The 20,877-nt window shown below is 36.9% G+C and overlaps 1 protein-coding gene across 1 annotated transcript in view; it reads left to right on the top strand.

Moving 5' to 3' along the window:
• Window positions 1-16,489: 16,489 nt before the first annotated feature.
• LOC126366273 (proton-coupled amino acid transporter-like protein pathetic) overlaps window positions 16,490-20,877 on the top strand; it is a 58,835-nt gene continuing 54,447 nt past the window's right edge. Inside the window, exon 1 of the mRNA XM_050009350.1 lies at window positions 16,490-16,655. The gene's annotated coding sequence lies outside the window, so the exon portion shown is untranslated. The remainder of the gene's footprint in view (window positions 16,656-20,877) is intronic.

The raw sequence follows: 20,877 nt of genomic DNA, 5'->3' as shown, positions 1-20,877 counted from the left end.
CAGGGCGTCGTCTGAGAGGAAAAATATTTTAAAAAATTAATCGACCCTAGTGGGTCGATAGCGATAAGCACTGGTTGAGGGAAATCGTCGGGGTATTCGATCACCATTTATAGTTATTATATTTGTATATAACAGGCTCCGTGGTCCAGTGATTAAGAGCATTGGGCTCACGATCTGGAGGCACTGTCGGAAAGCACTTTGTGAGTGGAAATCACTTTGCGTACAGTCATGAGCAATATAATGTACCCACTTTAGGATTCTGTCGCACTAACATATTTGACATTTACTGAGACTTACAGTTCTATTTAAAAAAAAGTTAATGTGACATGGTACCAAAGTGTATACATATTAATGCTCGTGACCGTACCTTAACCAAAGAAAATGTAGATTAAGCACAAACATGACGTTTCTTAACATAACTTAACAAATACTTTATTGCACACACACACAGGAAACAAAAAAAAATAGAAAATAAAATAGAAAGAGTATCTACAATAGGCAAAGAGTGCAATAGGAGTAATTTGATGAAGTAGACGTGATCCAGCTGATTTGAGCTCCGACGATCATGTGCTCGCATGTGGCTTATATAACCAATCTAATCTAGGAGTAAATTATTGTAAATACATTTGTCTCCGATGATATTTACTTAGATACATGACCTATCGAATAGGGAGTGCTAATTGCAACCATACTTTGACTGTCTCAGGATGGTCAAACAAGGAATTGATTGGTTTTTTTCTCTCTTCTCAAAGTAAAATTTAATATGCTTCGACCATCTGCGTCCTACATCAAAAATGCAACAATCATCAAGCTTTAAACCATTGTGATAGAATAGTTTTAATAAAAGTTAAGTTATAATGTTGTAAATATTATAAAGTTTATAATAAAAGTTAATCTATCTTTAGATATAGAGCATCTGAAACATTTTGGCTCGTGGTGTATTATATATAATTCATTTCCTTTTCATAAAAACTTTGTTTATACAACAATATTATATATTATTCATTATACCTACATTACGACTTTATGTCAAGGAATATTAGCATAATTACTTAAGTGCAAATTAAAATATAAATTAGCTTTTGAGTGGTTGATTCCAGTTTACACCATCTAATTTTGTTTTAAGTTATATCTGTCATTTTGAAATGGAAAGGGATGGGTAATCGACAGGCATAAAATTTATGGAACACACCTTAATTTTAGGCAGAAATTAAAAAGCCCTCTATAAATTTTACATTGTTAAATAACCCGTCAGAATTAAGATGACACTCGACACATGTGCACACGTCAAACGGGTTGCATATCAGCGAGATGCCTTTGATTTTATTTGCCCGGGTTATTCATTCATTCCCTCATTCATTATAAAATACATTCATTCAATTTATTAATTCAATCGTTTCATTTTAAAATTAACAGTAGTCAATCATCCGTCGCTCCGGCAGATAAGAAAATGACTGGTCTAATTTGAAATAAAATTACGAGGTGTCTGCAGGAATTGGGGCCATTGTGTCTTTAATTAATGAAGACGAGTCAAAAAGTTTCAATTGAATAAAATTATATAAAAATGATCTTATTTTGTCAAAAAGCTAATTACCATACGCTTTCTAGTAAGTATCTGTGAAACAAGAATTTTTTTAATAATAATTAAGAATAAAAATAATCATTTTCCGTTGGTCACTGTTTGAAGAAAAACATTGTTAAAATAAAGTTACATTAATTTTCTCACTGACACGACGTGTTTTTCTTTTAAATCCTAGAAATTTTACTATTCAAATTACGAATACCACATTTGATGCAAATAAATTATTTTGATTTTGTTTTTTTTTTTGAGTCCAGTAGGTGCACAGTAAAATATTATAAGTACCTAAAAAAATCTACACAAACCACGCCTGGATCAATATAGATGTAGACGTGGGCAGAAGCAACAAAAAACAATTTGTGGCAACATTTGGAGTCCTGAAATTATGGAATATTCTGGAAGTTTCGGAGAGGACATGACTTTTTTTAGTTGAGTTTTACGTAACTAATCAGCGCTTTACCTATGTAATGAGAGTTTTACTTAAGCAACTAACCGCATTTTGTTGTTCCTTTACTCCTAAAGAAAAAAAAAATGCAATTTAATGAGAAACTTTCCAGGCTATGTTCATCAAAAACAATGTAGATAGCGTTGTACAGCTTTAACGTGGTAATTACCTATTTTCTCATTACTCGGGTTCATAATGATTCCAAAATACAATGTAATGGCAGTAGCAATATAATAGTATTTTATGCAACAGTTGTATAAGAAGGGTCAAAAAATGCGAGTGAACATCGCAATAAGAGACGCCACGAGCATTTTTTGACCTAGTTATACAACGTTGCATACAATACTTTTTCTACGACGACGTAATTTTAAATGAAACAAAAATTATACAAAGAAAAATTTTATTTATAAAAATGAAGATGTAAATTTTGAATGGTATTGTGTGATATGGTAATATTGGGTACATTGGTAGGTTTTACTGCAGTGTTGATATCCAATTTATTTTCCAACGCGCGGGAAAATGTATACTTTTTTTTTATAGTATATCTATGGCACCAAACAAAGTAAAGGTGCCAGTTTCCAGGTCAAAAAAAAAAAAAACAACAACAATGCTTTTTTGGCGACATTATAGTACAGTTACACTTTGTAAACAATGCTTTTATAGGCCATAGAGCGTACACTTTTTCAAAGAGTTTAATTATGTATGTACTTATATTAGACTTTTTGGTTATTTAAATGCCAGATTAAAGTAAAGGAGTAGAAAAAAATAATTGTTGCTTGATATTTGGATCACTTTATGTATAGAATTCTCTCTCTCTATTTAAAAGCTGCGCTCTTGTCGGTGGAGTAATCGCCATTCCTCTCTTCTTCCCGCCAAAACCTTCACCTCCCGATACGACACGACCTGCACCTTCTCTTTTATTTGTTTCATAAATGTTATCCTAGGTCTACCCCTTCCTCTCTTCCCTTCAATTTTTCCTTCTATAATGTTTGTTATAAATGAATCGTGTCGTATCAGGTGGCCAATCATATTTCCTCTCCGGTTCTCTATAGTCTTCAATATGGTTCTCTTTTCTTCAACTCTTTCCAGCAATTTTTCATTTCACACCATTTCAGTCCAGCTTATACCCTCCATCCTTCGCCAACACCACATCTCAAACATCATGTATGTGTGTTGCTATATTTCTTCTCTTCATTTTGATCAGAATAATAGTGGTTCGAAGATATAATTGTGTCTGGATGTAATAAAAAGGGTCATAACTTATACCAAAAACAAAAATAAAAGATGCATATTATTATGTCTGTTATCCATGAAATAAGAAGATTAATTAAAGAAAAATGTGTACAGCGCCTTCATATTGTTTTTGAGGAACATAGCCTGGAAAGTCCCTCGTTAATCAATTAAAAAAAAATGGCTATCACGAGCTAAAGCTGCGCGTCCACTTGACTGAATCAGAGCGGACAGACCGTACGGATGAACGCCATTTACGAATTGATCTGTATTGTCGGGTGAGGATTTGCCAAACTTTTCTTCTTCTGTCGTGTGAGTTATGAGATGGATTACCAACCTTCATCGTTCCTTCGTCAGGTAGGTATATCATTGAACTGCCCAAGGACCTCTTGATATAACTCATGTAACGACTACGTACTTACATCAGCCAATCTATTACTAGAAAACATATAACAAAGGGTAGGCAGAAGGGAATATTGTATATGCATATCTATTTGTTAAACAATAGTAGATACTGAACATGTACTCCTAGAACATGTACATTTTCGCACGCGCACACACACGCATATGTATGTATGTGTGTGTGTGTATGTGTGTGTGTGTGTGTGTGTGTGTGCACGTGCGTACACATGTGCATGTGTATATATATGTATATGAACATATATGTCACTCATAGTGCTATAGGCAAAAATTTGATATTTAGTTTTATTTTACTCTGAAAATCTTTACATTACACCTACTTAATTATGTGTTTTCTTTATAGAAGTCATATTTGTTATTACTTATCTTAACTCACAAACTGTACCTACCCCTTGGGAATTGCGAGACATTCCCGCCACAAGTATCCTAGGTTTACTTAATGGGAGGTCTCGGCCACGATGTAACTAAAATTTGTGAAATAAAGAATATTTTTTTTTTATTATTTTTTTATTTTACTGAAGTATTAATATACTTCCGTAAAACCGTTCTTTTCTTTTGTGAAGTTAAACATAATTGTTTAACTTCTGCTTATGGTGCATCGCCCTGCATCCACAGCATGATAGTTTTTATGTTATGGAATAAACTGTGTTCAAACAATGAAGCCGAATTCTCAAACTACTCAAATTATAGAACAGAGTAAAATAATAAAAATAGTTTGTTATAAAAGGACGCCACACACAAAAACAAGACAATTACATATATTTTTTTTATGTTCTCTCACATCGTCCGCTGCGACGCTGTCCTGAGCTGAGGTTTGCGCCCAACTGGACACCCTTAGGCCTGTTGTCTTAATCGTTGTACCGGGTGAGAGCCTTCAGCGCTCCCCATTCGTACGACCAAGTAGTTACTGCCATCTGCGGCAAATCTACAATAAGTCACGTCAAAAAAAAAGCTGCGATGCTGATCAAGTGAGCGCGCATGTTTAGAAACGTTTTTATAATCTGTGGCCGTGCAAGGTTGTCGGTGTCGCGTGAAGAGGCGTCGTCGGCCATGACATGGTTTGTCGATGACTCGTTGAATGTCACACTGTTTCCTACGATGGATGTTTACCCACTATGCTTAAAGTAAAAAAAATCTAAAAATAACGGTATTGACAGTCGTTGCTTGCAGAATGCAACATGATAGGTGGGCAATAGCTGTCATGGAGTGGACACCTCTTGGACGCAGAGGCAGAAGCAGACCCAGGAATAAATGGAAAGAGGATCTATAGGGCTAATATGCGCAAATTGATTATATTTGTAATTTAATAATCTGTTATGTTTTAAATTCCTATGCCAAAATGTGCGACATAGTTCGACATAATATGTCGACATATGTCGCACATTTTGGCATAATAATAATATATTATATTATATTGTAACAACCCAATACCTATGTTGACGAATAAATGAATTTGAATTTTGAATTGATAAAATTTTGTCATGGTCATTTTATCGATTCTGACGATATAATTATATCGCTTTGTCAATTAATTGTAATAAGTCATGTTGTTCTGTCAAAATACGAACAAAATCACGTGTCACGCATGTAAGGGAAAAACAAACATATCGATTTCGACAAAAGCTCAGAGGAGGTCTTTGCCCAGCAGTGACATAATCCAGGCTAGTAAAAAAAAGATAGGCATACACCACAGCAGTAATATCGTACCCTAGTTGTAATAATAAACTAATCTACATCAAATTCATCATTTTTTTTTCCTTTTTCGACTTTTTACTACATACCAAGCTTTACATTTACATACATTTTACATTGGCTAGGAATGGGTGTATATAGTGTACACCTCCGTCTAACCCTTAGGGGCTAAATGTATAGAAAAACGCGTCCCTTGACAGATGAAGATACGAATCAATCAGCACGCGGGTTTATGGTAAAATACATTATACATAGGGTTGCCAACCGCCCGGGTTTCCCGGATTTGTCCTAGTTTAGAGGGCATCCGGGACAGCATCTGGGGAAGGTTTTCTCGCACTATAGATAGATAGATAGATAAAATACTTTATTGAGCACAATGGACACAAAATACAGATATCAGGACAGCATATACAGAAAAGCACAACAGGCGGCCTTATTACACTATGCTCGCACGCACACCACGATCAACCGACGAACCAAGTATAATTCACAACCAAGTATATTTAATATTTTAATAAGGTTTTGTTTTCTTCAATTCATTCATTCATTTCATGAATTAAAAAAGCTGATTTATATAAATAACTTGTAAAAGTTTGTGAAAATAATGAATCAATAAAAAAGGTGATTTATGACATTTTCAACTGTTTTTTATCACATTGAAAATGTTTAAAAGATCTTGTTGACATGTCCGGCTTTAGGACTCTAAAATGCGGGGTTTTCACGAAGCACTGAATCATCTTGCTTATTTAGACAATCAGTTCATTGAAGGCTGAAAGGTTCTTAACAAACAAAGGGCAGACTCACGCAGTTATTTCGCCAATGTCCGCATCGGGAATCGAACCCGGAGCTCCAGATCATGAGCCTAACGCACTAAACACTAGACCATGGAAGCTGTCCACACATATACTTGAGGCATTTATTATTATAAGCGTAAAGGTAGGTAAAAATGATAGATTTTTCTTTTAAAAGTAATCAACACAAAAACTAGTATTTCATAACGGTGCACCGTCATGGCCTAAAGACCATAGATGATACGTCGCTAACGGTTGATTTTGTAAGAGAAAACATTGAAAGTGAAGCATACTTAGTTTGTTTTTTATTAACACTTTTGCTCCAAATGTTGTCTACTTTCTTTTTAGCGGTCCACAACTAATAGCCTGTGATGTAACGCTGTAAGTAGTGGTTTATGGTGATCGAAACTTCGAGATTTCATTTGATTGAAAACTGTTAAAAAACTCGCTATGTTCTTATCTGACGTGATCAGACCCTCGAGACCTAATAATGTATTGGATATTGACAGATCCAAAAGAGAAAATCCACATCTTACCTTTATATTGGGATAAAATGAATATTTACGATGGTACCAAAATAATTGTATTATCCGTCCATCGAATTCTTCCTAAGAAGTTCTGGGACAAACAGACATAGGTATGTCTAAGTACATCCTTAAAAATGTATTGCAAACGATTTCGAAAAGCGATGAACATAAAATGATTATGTCCAATCCCATATAATTTTATATCACTGTCACTGTCGTTTTTTTCGTATAAAGAGTGGAGCATACCTAAGTAACTACAGGAAAAGTTACTATGTGTAATATGAATAGTTATATCGACATTAATTATTGAATTTTTACCTATTGATGGATTATTCCTTTATTCATTGTGTACATCCCTGGTGTTAAATAAAAAAAACACATGCTTGACTTATAGAAACGGATTGTATTAGTTTAAGATAATTTAAATTAACAAAAAATATATTTTATTAATTTATACAATTTGTCACTTAAAATTAGGAATAATTAAAACATTTCAAATTATTACACAAACACTAGTCAGTCTAAAATACCGCCCCCTCTCGTACCTGGTTCAAAGGTGCCCATTATACTGGCCGCGTTACCGCGCACTATTGCCAAGGAAACCTGTTGAACCAGGAACGAGCTGGCGCGGGGGTCACTACCGCGGTCCCTCAAGCGCCTCCCCAAAACACGAATAAAATCCTTGGCCGCCGAGCACCACACACCCGAAGTCTCGACGGCAAAAGGGACAAAATCGTGGGTCCGCGTTAAGTCTCCGTATTTCGCCAGCTTTTGGCTAGCGGCCCACTCGGCAGCTGCCCCTGCGGTTCGAGTAGTACGGGGCAGGTGCGTTGCTGCAAACGTGCAAGCACAGGTGGCGTCCCACAATAAAGCGCGCCCCCTCTCCCAGGGTATGAGCGTAAGCCCATCGGGCCTCTTACCATCTGTACGGCTTAGACCCAGCGGTTCCAATTTGCACGGTACGTCGATCGACACCAGTGCACGGCGGATGACATCATTCAGCGCATGATGCCGGGGGTGTCTTCCCGCGCACTTTAGGCAAGCGAGGCCGTGCCGCCCATCGGAGCCAACCGGTTTACCACAGCGGCATGTATGTGGCTCACACATTCTACACCCCAGCCGAAGGGCAACTCCTATCCTCAGGGTGTTATCGTCCAAGAGCGTGCCCACGTGAGGCGAAGGCAGGGCGTGAAGCCAAGCTCCGGACTCGGGACAGAGGGCCGCACGCAATCTGGCCAAGTCCGCCCCTGACGACAACTCGATAAGGTCCGCAACAGCTGATTTGGCCCAAAGGTCGTCCCAGTTTCTTTGATACTGAGGCTTTTCGGGGGACGTGGTATTAGGGCAAAGCGCATTCCAAGCTGATTGGGCTTCGTCCGCAAACGGGATCCTGAAACTGTCACCCTCGAAAAAGATAATATTAGTGACAAGTTCCAGTGAGCCGTTTGCCGAAGCCAAGAAAGCAGACACCCCGATATCCTGCACTCGCCTCACCCCTAAACCTCCATGACGAACCGGAAGACCAGCCTGCCTCCACTCCCGTTCCCCCAGGGTAATGTTAATAATTACAAAAATGAAAAAGCAGCGCCCCATCTCCATGATTTTAGAAGGGTAGAAGCAAAGTTAAACGCAGTGTTGCCATAATATAAAACAAATTTTAGTGTGTACTATACACATTGTGGTAGTCAATTGGTCGGTAAACAATCGACTAAGTCCATCTAGAAGCTGTTCAATCCATTATATAAAATGTGATCCTGATATTTTTAGGTCCAATTTAAATAATATTTTATTACTACTAACAAGGCCCTCGATATAAATGTACTGTAAATTTATGCCGAAATGACACCCATTTAATTTTAAACACCACTACACTCTTGCGTCACATTAAATTTCAGACTTCACTAATTGGGCTTCAATATGCTCATTTAATGTAATACCTCCTAATTATGATTATTTTGACGTCGCCTAATTGCTTTATATATGTAACTTGTAAATAGACTGTCACCTAAAATATTAAGCTCATTAGTACGACAACTCACTGTCCAAATACTGAAGCTAAATAAGTCTTTGTAGGTACCTATAGAGTGTTAGTAGATTAATAATCGCTTTTTTAGTATTCAAATCATATATTAATATTTTTAACGACCTCCGTGGTACAGTGGTTGAGCGTTAGGCTCACGATGACCTATCACAAAAATCACTTTGTGATCCCTAGTTGGATTAGGACATTACTGGTTGATCACCCGATTGTCCGAAAGTTAGACGATCCGTGCTTCGGAAAGCACGTCAGGCTATTGGTCCCGGTTACTACTTACTGATGTAAGTACAGTGTCGATTTGATGAAGTTGGTAATCCACCTCACAATCCACACGATAGAAGAAGTATTAATATTTTAATCGATGATCTTTTTTTTTTTCATAATAAATTTAGCTTTTAACGATCTACGTAAATTAATTAAATACCTGATTGCGATAACTATTATGGTACTTAAAAGTTTTTGACTACATTTAACATTTTTAAAGTTCTTGCGTAAAACCATAACTAATCGTAGTTTCACAAATTATCATTGCTATTGAATTATTTTTTGTTTATTTAGTACGAGTATAACAGAACGAAGAAAATTTCATATCAAATATTGAAGGAATTAAAAATATAGATTGTATAATAGATGAAAGGTCACGCACCGAACACATACAAGTTACGTACTCACATTCTTCTGATTTATTAACTAAAAAAAATAAATGATGTTCGTTGCTAAGTATACAGAACGGGTGCAATTATATGGCCTTTATTTAGCGATTGTAATAATTTAAAATGATTTCACGTAAGTAAACAATGTACCAGTGGCCGCGAAAATTGTGCTTGCTTAGGCGCGACTGTCATTTAAATTTATTGGATCCTTAATTTCATTTAAATTTAGTGTTTTTGTTTAAACCCCAGTCCAGCAAAGTGGTACGATAAAATGGTTCTGTATTTTGGTCAATTTGACCTCGCCTATTGTTCTCTTTCTATTGCTCTTTTGTTTTGTAAGTATTTCCTGTGTGTGCAATAAAGTATTTGTCATGTTATGTGCACGATAGGAAGCACAGACACAGGTAGGAGTAGCAAAAACTTGTAGAACTATTAGTATAACTGGTATCATTACCACAATATTGGTTTTCCAGTCGCCGCTTTACTTACTTCAAATTGACTCTCATTCAGCTGATTCTGATAATATACGAGTCATAGACTTGTGTGAGGCTTTAATGTAAAGTCGAATACAAACATAGCGAGTCATGTGCCTCGCGCGCGCCATAACATATCAAGGCATGTGCCCCGCACGCGCCATATGCCTGGTAATAATATGCAATATGCCTGGCAATGTGTGAATTTCATATCAATTCAATTCTCAATTATTTATTGCATTCCATATAGTACAATGTGGTGTTACATAGGAATAGGAACTATAACATGGACCCTGTAGGGCACAGCAACGTTGAAGGGAAAAGAGGAAGTGTGTATTAAAATTTAAACTTATCGTTTGAAAACTCGTCCACAGTATAATAGCTCTTTTTAATTAGCATTGTTTCCGTGGCGAGGCTTGTGCTAAGCACGTATTTGACAAAGCATGGCGTGCGGAGCACATGCTCGCAATGTTTTAGGTACATTCCTTTTAAGTACTTTGTGGGTTACGTACATACGTAAACGCACACCCGTAAATCGAGTCAGGGTCGGTATATGAGTAAATGAATAGGGAAGGAAAATAATAATCAAATCACTGACAAACCTTCAGTCTGTGTAAAGTCAATGACAGTGAGTCACTTTACTAAGAATATGTACATTAAGAATCATAGTCCTGATCCAACCAAAAATATGTACGCCTACTAACATAACAAGCAACGTTTCAATTTTAATACAAACACCATAATGGCGCAATGCAATCCCACATGTACATCTCAAAGCTGCCTATGTTTTATGACTCCTGTTCGTACAGGTCTAGTGATCTTTAAAACTCTAAAGATACTTATGTTGAATATTAATGATATATTGCGTCTATAAAACTGACAACGTCGTCGAATATATTTCGTTCCGGCCAAGTTAATAATGCCATCTGCAGCAAATTTACAATAAGTCACGTAAAAAAATATATTTCTAAATTTGAATTTTGTGTTCCAACAACAAAGTCATATTTAGCAATCAACATAAAAGCGTTCTAACGTAGCACAGATCCGATCCACGGTTCAGGGGGGCTAAAATGGCCACTTTAGCAATTCATCTAAATCCAAATCATTTCCTGAATTGCGAGCAATATTGAAGCAATTCTGCTATTTTTGGTAAAATGGTCGCATTCTTTAGAGGATCTGCAACAATTCATTTCATCTTTGATTCATCTGCTGAATTCGATTGCACGCATTTATTGCCATACGAATAAAATAAAACCGTAACTTTACCGGAATTTTACCTGTTTCCTATACGAATATGTAAAACAATATCTATCAGTATATCTATGATACTTCATAGGAGAATCATTTGTTGTGAGTGCATATTGTACGTATTTTTTCGTTAAAGTATACGTAACTCGCGTCCAAGTTGGGTTTCAGTATTGAAAATTATTCGATATAGATAGCTGAGATAGCTAATAATCATACATAACATAAAACATAAATAGCCCATATACATCCCACTGCTGGGCACAGGCCTCCCCTCAATCAACTGGAAGAGGTATGGAGCATACTACACCACGCTGCTCCAATGCGGGTTGGTGGAGGTATTTTTACGGCTAATAGCCGGGACCAATAGAATATACTAGGTAATAATCAGTCATAGAAAAAAAAAACTATTATCTCTTGACTTGCTTTTTTATTAATTTTTATTTATTTATTTTAGGGAAATAAATATTAATATTTTTGCTGGCTGTTTATTTATTTAATTCTCATTCAGTCGTTAAAAGGTTTCTCCTTTGCGTTTCTCTTCGTATAACACCGCAGGAGGCACTCGGGCTCAGTTTCTATGATTGGAGTTATAACAGTAGGTCGTAGTACATCACAGATAATAACCACACTGTTTCCGTTTCAGTTTCGTGTAGCAGCTTGAAGTGGGTTTCAAGACTTATGTGGAAGAAGTATGTGGTTGTTCCACACAAAGGAATCATGACCTCCCCGACCATGGCCAGCCAAAACATTTAAAAGATTGTACTCCGCATCACACACCTGAAATTAAATAGTTTTAGTATTTAGCTATATAATAAGGAACTAATTAAATAAACTATTAATATAAACACATTGTTTTATTTCTGCATGAAATGGCTATTTAGATATAAAACTATTAAGTGATGTGCTCACTTTTGGAGCGTTGATAGACATAACATAAACATAAATAGCCTATATACGTCCCACTGCTGGGCACAAGCCTCCTCTCAATCAACCGTTGCGTTGCGTTGATAGAATGTTACCATTTTCTATTAACACTGTACTAACAGTGTAGTAGTAGCAGTGTATGCTTGTTGTTTAAGGCCAGAGTCACCACTCTTATGCAGTTTAACACACTGGCCCAATGCATAGAAACATGTGCACTAGCTCCTATACGCCTCTAGTATAAGCCATATGCATAAAAACTCAAGTGTACCTATTAAGGTACCTATAAATAAGTAAGCACTTAGGTACAATTTTAATATCGAATCTTTTCACTTACCTTTGAAAAAGGGGTTATATCACACCGAGACACTGGCAGATAGGGTTCTTATTCACTCATTAACATGCCATATCAAGCCTAAATCCGCCGTAATTAAATTATTTATTGAATTTTTTACAAACACTTTCCCGCGTTTTACAAGATGAATTGAAAAAAGATGCTCTTGACTAACTTCTAAGAATTCAGCTATTTGACGTTTGCAATTCATCTTAAAGTTGGCCATTTTACGACTTTCCATAGAGAACTGTCAAAATGGGCAATTCATATTATGAATCGTAATATGAATTGAAATATGAAAATCTATAAGTGGCCATTTTACGATTTTCAATTCAATTCATAATAGGAACCTATTATGATTCATCAAAAGTGGCCTTTTTAGGCCCCCAGGTCGAAGTTTCCAGTTTTAATAGGTTTACGTGACTCCTTCTTGAAGTTCTGGTACCCAAGTCTTTCACACGAGCTGAACATTAAAATCGCATTTTATAGGTAACTGTTATGTAATTGTAATCAATGTGCGGATTTTGAAGTCGATGACCGATTTCAGCAACAAAAGGGTAGATGAGAGGTTCAAAAGTAAATTATAAAATGCTAATTTGGGTAAAACTGGAATCGCCGATATGGGACGTATAACCGACAAACTTAATGAAATTGGGTCGGACATGTTTGTCGTATGCACCCTGAACGTTAGGTGCGGATCGTCACGCATTGGGTGTCTCATGAAGGGTATAGGCGTCGTGGTAGACCTCGAAAGAGGTGGTGTGCCTTGGACGCTTCCCGGAGGGACTGGCCGGAGTAAGCATAGGACCGCGAAAAATGGAAAGGGGAACGCAAGGCCTTTGCCCAACAGCATATTATAATAATAAGGAGTACGTATAGATCGGATGAGCTATGTTTTACCTATTATGGCGATTGTTCATCAAAACATGTTGAAAATTTGCAATAAAATTCAACCTTGGCTAAGTGCTTAATCTAAAAATAGTGTTTATGCAATGAATTCGTGCACTGAACGTGTGTTTTTAAGTGAAGTGTAAAACCAATTTATTTATATTGTAAACCTTCATTGATCGAAATTTCTTGTTTGTGATTTGTGTGCTAAATAAATATATAAATATTGACTGATTAGTAAGTAATGACGATTAAATTAGGTATTATAATTGGCAGCTCTCAGACGTCACACATGCAGTCTGTTGTACGAGTTGATAATGTCAATGTGTAGTGTCTGTGTAAAACGAGGTTGTTTGTATGAAGTGTCCGGGGTGTGCCAATGTTGTCGACTAGATTAGATTATTTTTTTAGAAATAGACTCTGTCCGCGATGTTTATTACAAAATCTCTTTAACAACTAAAATAATAAGTAATTAATAGCATTAAATCGTAATCTTTGTCCTAGACACTATTTTCCAAATTGATTGTGTAACTTGTCAAATGTTGTAGACATTATTATAAATACTTTAGCGAGTTTCTGAGTTGGTAATACAGTAGTATTACCAATTAATTTATTCATAATAATTTATTCAAATCTCAAAATCATGAGCTATTGATCTCATTAAGTACTAAAATTTAAAACCAACACAGATGTTACTTGTACCGTAGATAGGGACTCCTAATTGGAACTTGAATTTCGAATTAGGGGTGGAGGTTTGATGTTATCCTGGAGGTATATTATAGATATTGGTATCGATTAGGACAACCATAAATTTAATTTTACAGACTAGTTCTATCTCTTTCTTGCACGTATTGAAGGTTAAGGACGGCTTTAGATTAAGATCATCATCATCATCATCCGCCGTATGACACCCACTGCTGGGCATAGGCCTCCCCCAAGGATCTCCACGACGATCGGTCCTGCGCTGCCCGCATCCAGCGGCTTCCCGCGACCTTCACCAGATCGTCGGTCCACCTTGTAGCGGGCCTACCCACTGAGCGTCGTCCGACACGTGGTTGCCATTCTAGAACCTTTCCGCCCCATCGGCCATCGGTTCTCCTCGCTATGTGTCCTGCCCACTGCCACTTCAGCTTTGCAATTCTCCGAGCTATGTCGGTGACTTTAGTTCTCCTGATTAAGATCTATCAAACTTAAATTAGGTTAAGTTTCTATGCGCCCGAATATGCACCATTAAGTTACTCGATAACTTTTAATAACTAACGGCCTCTTTAGTACAGTGGTTGAGTATTGGAATCACGATCCGGAGGTCCCGGGTTTGAATCCCGATGAGCAGGTACATATCACAAAAGATAATTTTTAAGCCATATTTGCCCTGGTTTGGTTAGGACATTGCAATCTCACCCGATTATCCGAAAGTAAAATAATCCGTGTTCGCGGTTACCACTTTCTGATATAAGTACGTATTCGTTACATGAGCCATGTCAGGGGCCTTTGGTTCAATAATAACCCGACAACAGGGTTGATGAGTTTGGTAATCCACTTCACAACGCATACGATAGAAGAAGACTCTAGAAGGGTCTTTTCTCGCATCCCAAATCTTCTTCTTAATTTGTGTACAGCGTGTTACTGACATCGTAATGCAAACTTTGAGGGATGATTCAGGCCATGATTGTGAGTTGACATCAAGTCAAATTTTCCGTCGCAAAAGTATGGAACGGAAAATAATAAAAAAAAAAACAATCAAAAACAAACGATGGAAATTTCCACTTGATAATAACTCAAAATTGTGGTCTGAATCATCCCCCTCAGTATTCGTTACGATGTCACTAACAGCCTGGATATAGGTTGTGAGGTCGATAACCAGTGACCGTCCAGTAGTCTTCCTCATCAGCCGTTAGGGCGTTTTGCGCACTACTCCAATTCTTATTCGACCTGAGTCCGACAGATCCCAAGTGGCCGTAGCTTGAATTTAAATTTAAATTACGGTAGCTACATCCATCCGTGATCCACCCGACATCTCATTAGTAATTTTCTACTCTCCGTCATTTTCGAACTCGGATCGGATACGAAAGTAAACAAAAAAACACCTTTAGGGTTATTATTGAGCAACCAGAGTGTCCTGTCTAACTATTACCTAATATGTGCTGCTGTCACGCCTCGTGTATCGACTATAACTTATTTTAAGTACACGGCTTAAACATAACCCTACATTATACTGCCAAATTCGGACCTCGGATAACGGTATTACATCGAAGTAAACAAATAAATCTTAAAAAGAAAAGATGATCGTAACAGAACAGTTGTCGCTTAAAAAAAGTAACACCGAAAATTGGCAAACTCAAAACCCGAAGTAGGTTTTTTTCAACAATCCACCTTTCTCTCCACATTGGAAAGTCAGTGAACCCAAGCCTGCCGGGATCCAGAAGTCGAAGTCTGCTCTTATGGGTAGGTAATAAGCCAATAATTAAAAGGAGCCTATAAAAACTGATGACCAGTATAACTTGATACTTGCAATGCAATATGCTTAAGTCTTCCTGTATGAAATGTAAAAGGTCTGGACATAATTGTGGGTCTATATACACGAGCGGGTGCGGCGGTTTGAAAATGCGATGAAGTGAAAATCCATTCACTATTAATTTCAATCGATTTAATTTAAACCTTTGACCACATAAAGCACACGAGAATGACCTTAATAAATACAACTAATACTTGTAATGGCGTTTATTGACTTCTAGATGGGAATTAATTAGCATCACAGTTGATTAGTTCGTTATTATTTATTACGATTCAGATAAGTATAGTGTTGAAATATCGGGAGTCTCATATCCCTGATTTTAACGCGGTAAGAACCCGGTATTATGTGTTTTAATTTAGATTTATTTCCGAGGTTTGTTTTACAAGAATCTTATGCCCGTTGAGTAATAAATTAATCACATTGTTAAGCTGGGCTGTTAGATTTATTGGTTTGTTTATTATTTCATTTTCTTATTATAATGTTGTTCTGTCTAACAGAAAGCTCATCTTGCGATGGATGTACCCTTATAAACGTAAGCTTATATTATGTAATATTATGATGTTATGTAAATAACCGCTATTGCACTAATAGAAACTAAAATATTAAGACAATGTTAATTTCAGATATCTGCGTTATGTCATAACTGAACAAAATACCTACTTGTACATTCAAAACCGCACGCGGGCAAACGCCCGTCTATTAAACCTGCGCGAGCGCATATTCGCAAAATTCAACCGTTGAACGCAGGTAGTGTTGAAACGGTCGTCAAAAGAACCGCACGTAACCGATGTTGTACGGTTCGCGATTTACACGAGATACACGGATTTGAAACCACGGATCTTTGCGCAAGCGACGAAAGTGATGTGCTAGCACAAAGGGCTCAAGTGAAGGGATCTCTAAAGTAAGTCAAGTGACAATTGCATAATGCTTAGCGTGGTTCGCGCACGTTCTTGCAAAATTATTTGTTTATGTTAACTATTCTAATGTTGTGCTGAATGAGTTTTGTGAATGAAAGTGTGGTATTTGTTGTACGAACTAGATGTTGAAATAGTGTTGTTTACTCGTAGTTTGCTTAGCTAATACGTTTGAAAATTGTTGTGTGGAGTAAGGCGTAAATCCGCTGATTGCGACCAAATAGTTAACGTATTGATTTTATGTATTTCTTACCTTTTTAACTAAAACTAGGGTCTTGCAATTAGTGATCATTTGTTGCCAAGAATTTCCATCTTTTTCTACTTTATTTTAAAATTCATTATCGTCAATCACAGCATCTGTCATATTCACACTTTTAAAAAAATATTTTGTACTGCTTTAACTCGAAACTCTAAAAATTGAAGTGTACCAAGTACAAAATGTGCAGGTAATAATTAAAATACAAACTGAGACATTAGCGAAAATAAAATGTAAGTTATTAGAAAAACTTGCAAATAATAAATTAAAAAAGAATATTGTTGTAAAAAGATCATGAAACAGAAGTCAACTATCTGATCTAATATTAGGGTGCTTATTTATCTATATTTCATAGAATCCTACGAAAACTATGAAAGTATGGAGTCAACTTCTTAAAACAATTTACTTTTATGCTAAATAAACATCCGGGATCGAATTAAAATGTTACGAGGGTTGTTGTCAATACTGATTTCGCGGGATTTTTTCAATACAAAAGTGACATCCATACAAGTGAACTTAAGTAAAAAATAGTGAATATCCGATTACTGAACATGATGAACCAAATTGATAATATTGAAACATGATCAGCTAGGGGTTGGAAGGTCAGACAGGCAGTCGGTTCTGTAATAAACCGGACCTGTCAAATCTTCAGGTTAGGTAAGCGGACCCTGTGAAAAAAACGGGATAATATGATGATGATCAGCCAGGAGTGGGTGCGAATTGTTTTATGGCTGTTTTATGGTGTTTTATCCACGCTGCTAGTGATATGGGTCATTTATGTGTACCTATGTATTTATTTATTTGCATAGGACCATCGACCACCCAATATGTACCCAAAATTACATTCTAATGTGATTTTCTTCATTTAATTTCATTCCGGGTAACAATTGACACAACAAACTTTGGCCTGGATTTGAAGCTAGCTTGTTTATTGCGAGGTTTTGTTAATGAAAAGCTCGTCGCTATGCTTATTGTGCTTATGTTTTAATTCGTATGTTTATGTCCTTTGTATATGTCGTTTTGCAATAAAGTATTATTGTATTGTATTGTATCGAAATATGATTTTTCAAAAAGGCGCTTCCTTAGTTTTCACTATAAGGCAACGATATAAATATTTCAATATTTTATCGGAATCACTGATAAATCATCTCAATAACATGGCATGATGGACAAGTTCTTAGCGTTACGCCGACAATTTATCACTATTGATGTAGCGTCAGATATATTTATTGTAAGGAAAATTACTACATGATTTTTTATCTCTTAAAATGCACATCATATCATGATACCGGATCTAAAATTCTCGTGATGGAATAACCAGTTAAAGTTACATAAGTCTCACTGCTGGACTAAATGTGTTCCCAAACGGAAGGGGAAAGCCAAACTCCAACTCGCTTCCTTTACGGGTAGCCAGAAAATATCCCAAAGTCAGTTTAAGGGATCTAAAGAGGCCACATTGAAGCAATCATCCAATGCCATCTAACATTGCACACTTACTTTGATGTCAAATTCAATATTGCTTTTTCGGTGAATTGCTTCGATATGGATTTTTAAGACCCCCAACCTGTATATATAATATATATGAATATAAAATATATATATATAATGATCTGAGCCCTCAGCTCTTCCTATAATGGCCAGATTTTTACTCCGAACACGTATACGTGCGATACGTAATAATAAGTCTTTCCGTTAAGGGATTATATCCTCTGGACTCCAAGATGAAGAGCTGTAGTCCTTTATACACTCCGAAGTGGTGGTACTGAAACCTATGTCCGACAGTCGCTTCTCCGTCGAACGGTTAACCAACAGAATGTTTCACATATGATTTTCTCGATGACAGAACCTTTCAGTTAGGAACGATTCGCCGACAGAAAGTTTAGTTTTTGAGTGACTAAGGTCAAAATTATTTTTGATTTCGATTTTATACGACGAGCTGGTAGCCTGAATTGTGCTTCATGATATTCATTTCAGAACTCCCACAGTAATGAGCGTGCGACATCTATCGTATCATTATGTGCTCGACGTAAAGGGAAAATAAGGCCACTCGCCGTAAAGAGACTCGCTATAGCGCGGGTCGCCGTTCGGAAAGTCGCTGTCAACGCGACAATTCGGCTAAGCATCCCGTTGTCAACCAGAAGCTGTAGACGCGTCCGTATATGGCGCAAGGCGCAATATGAGGACAAAATTATTAGCTACGTGATAAATAAACCTATTCAACATAAACAAAGCATCACGCCTATATCCCTGAATAGTTAGGCAGAGGTATATACTACACCCAATCTTTGCCAGATACGTTTAAGTCCCATGTAATAGGGATTGAACCTGTTGTCATAAACCAGAAATCCTGGAAACCACGTCATATCAATTATCTATAACTCATAAAGTTGAATTCAATCTTCTTCTATCGTGTGGGTTGGTGGAGTACCAACCTCATCAACCCTGATGTCAGGGTTACTATTGAGCCGCCAAAGGCCCCTGTCTTGGTTCATGTAACGACTACTTACTTATATCTGTAAGTATTAACCGGGACCAACGGCTTTTTTAACGTGCCTTCTGAAGCACGGATCATCTTACTTTCGGACAATCAGGTGATCATCCTGTAATGTCGTAACCAAACTAGGGACCACAAAGTATTTTTTGTGATTCCCAACCCAGAATCAAAGTGAAGTTGAATTCAATGAATCATATCTATTGGCTATATTATCGCGTCGCGCGTTATTCTTTTTCTACGCTACGGTTACGGAAGAAGTATGAAGCTTCCTCTGCACGACTGCTTCAATATAGGATGTTAGAGATTATCCCTTCTATAAAAATATATCTAGGAAAACCATTAATTAGACAATAATCACGGTTCAATGAACTGAGGAAATCGCATAACTGGAATCGTTCGTTAGTCAGTAATTAGATAAAAAGTAGTTTATAGCAAATTAGTAGTTAGCCGATGAGTTCACACTAAATTTATAGTGATGTACTAAACGATCAAGGCCAATCAACTGTTTGATTTTTCTATATAGTTATAACTGGTTTAGGTACCTACATTAAAATTCCTTCATAGCATTATTTATTTTAAGAATACAGGTATTTGTGTCCCCAATAATCAAAAATAATTTAAAAATAACATAATTATAATAAAATATAAACAGCCTATATAATTCCCACTGCTGGGCACAGAGTCCGCCTCAATTAACCAAGAGCATGCTCCAACACGATGCTCCACTGCGTGTCGGTGGTGATGTATTACGGCTAATAGGTGGGACCAACAGCTTACCGTGCCTTTCAAGACACTAAATTATTAAGTTAGGCTATTGATTCTCTTCTATCGTGTGGGTTGTAAGGTGGTTCATCAACCCTGGTGTCAGGGTTATTATTGAGCCGCCAAAGGACCCTGACATGGCACATGTAACGACTACTTACTTACATCGGTAAATAGTAACCAGGACCAACGGCTTAGCTATCGGCGCGCATTGTGGCGCGCACACACTCGCCACTTCTTCGTGTGGTGCATATTGGCGCTCCTGCACTGTAAAGGCGTGAAATGTAAATAAATAATAATAATACATAAATCGGTCCCGAGCCCAAACGCCTCCACCAACCTGCATTAGGGGCTCCATACGCTATCCGGTTCATTGACGTGAAGCCTGTAGCCAACAGTGGGACGTATATAGGTGCTATATATTATGGTAAATTATATTAAGTATTTATACGTAGATAACAAATATAATCAATCATGCACTCGAGGAAAATATTTGTCTAGACGAAAATAACGAAACTCGTTCAAGGGTCTTGTCAGTAGGTTACATACCACACAGCCATTGACCGATAACTCCAGATACCTATTCCACGGATATCGCGCCGTAAACAAACAGATAAAATCACATTAAGTTCATAATAGACAGCTATTAGTTTCATAGTAACGGAAAATTGTCTTATGGACAGAGATTACCGTCAGA

The sequence above is a fragment of the Pectinophora gossypiella genome, chromosome 4 (assembly GCF_024362695.1).
Source record: "Pectinophora gossypiella chromosome 4, ilPecGoss1.1, whole genome shotgun sequence".
Lineage (NCBI taxonomy): Eukaryota > Metazoa > Arthropoda > Insecta > Lepidoptera > Gelechiidae > Pectinophora > Pectinophora gossypiella.
The sequence above is the reverse complement of the archived record's forward strand: the minus strand, read 5'-3'. Positions and strand labels throughout refer to the sequence as shown.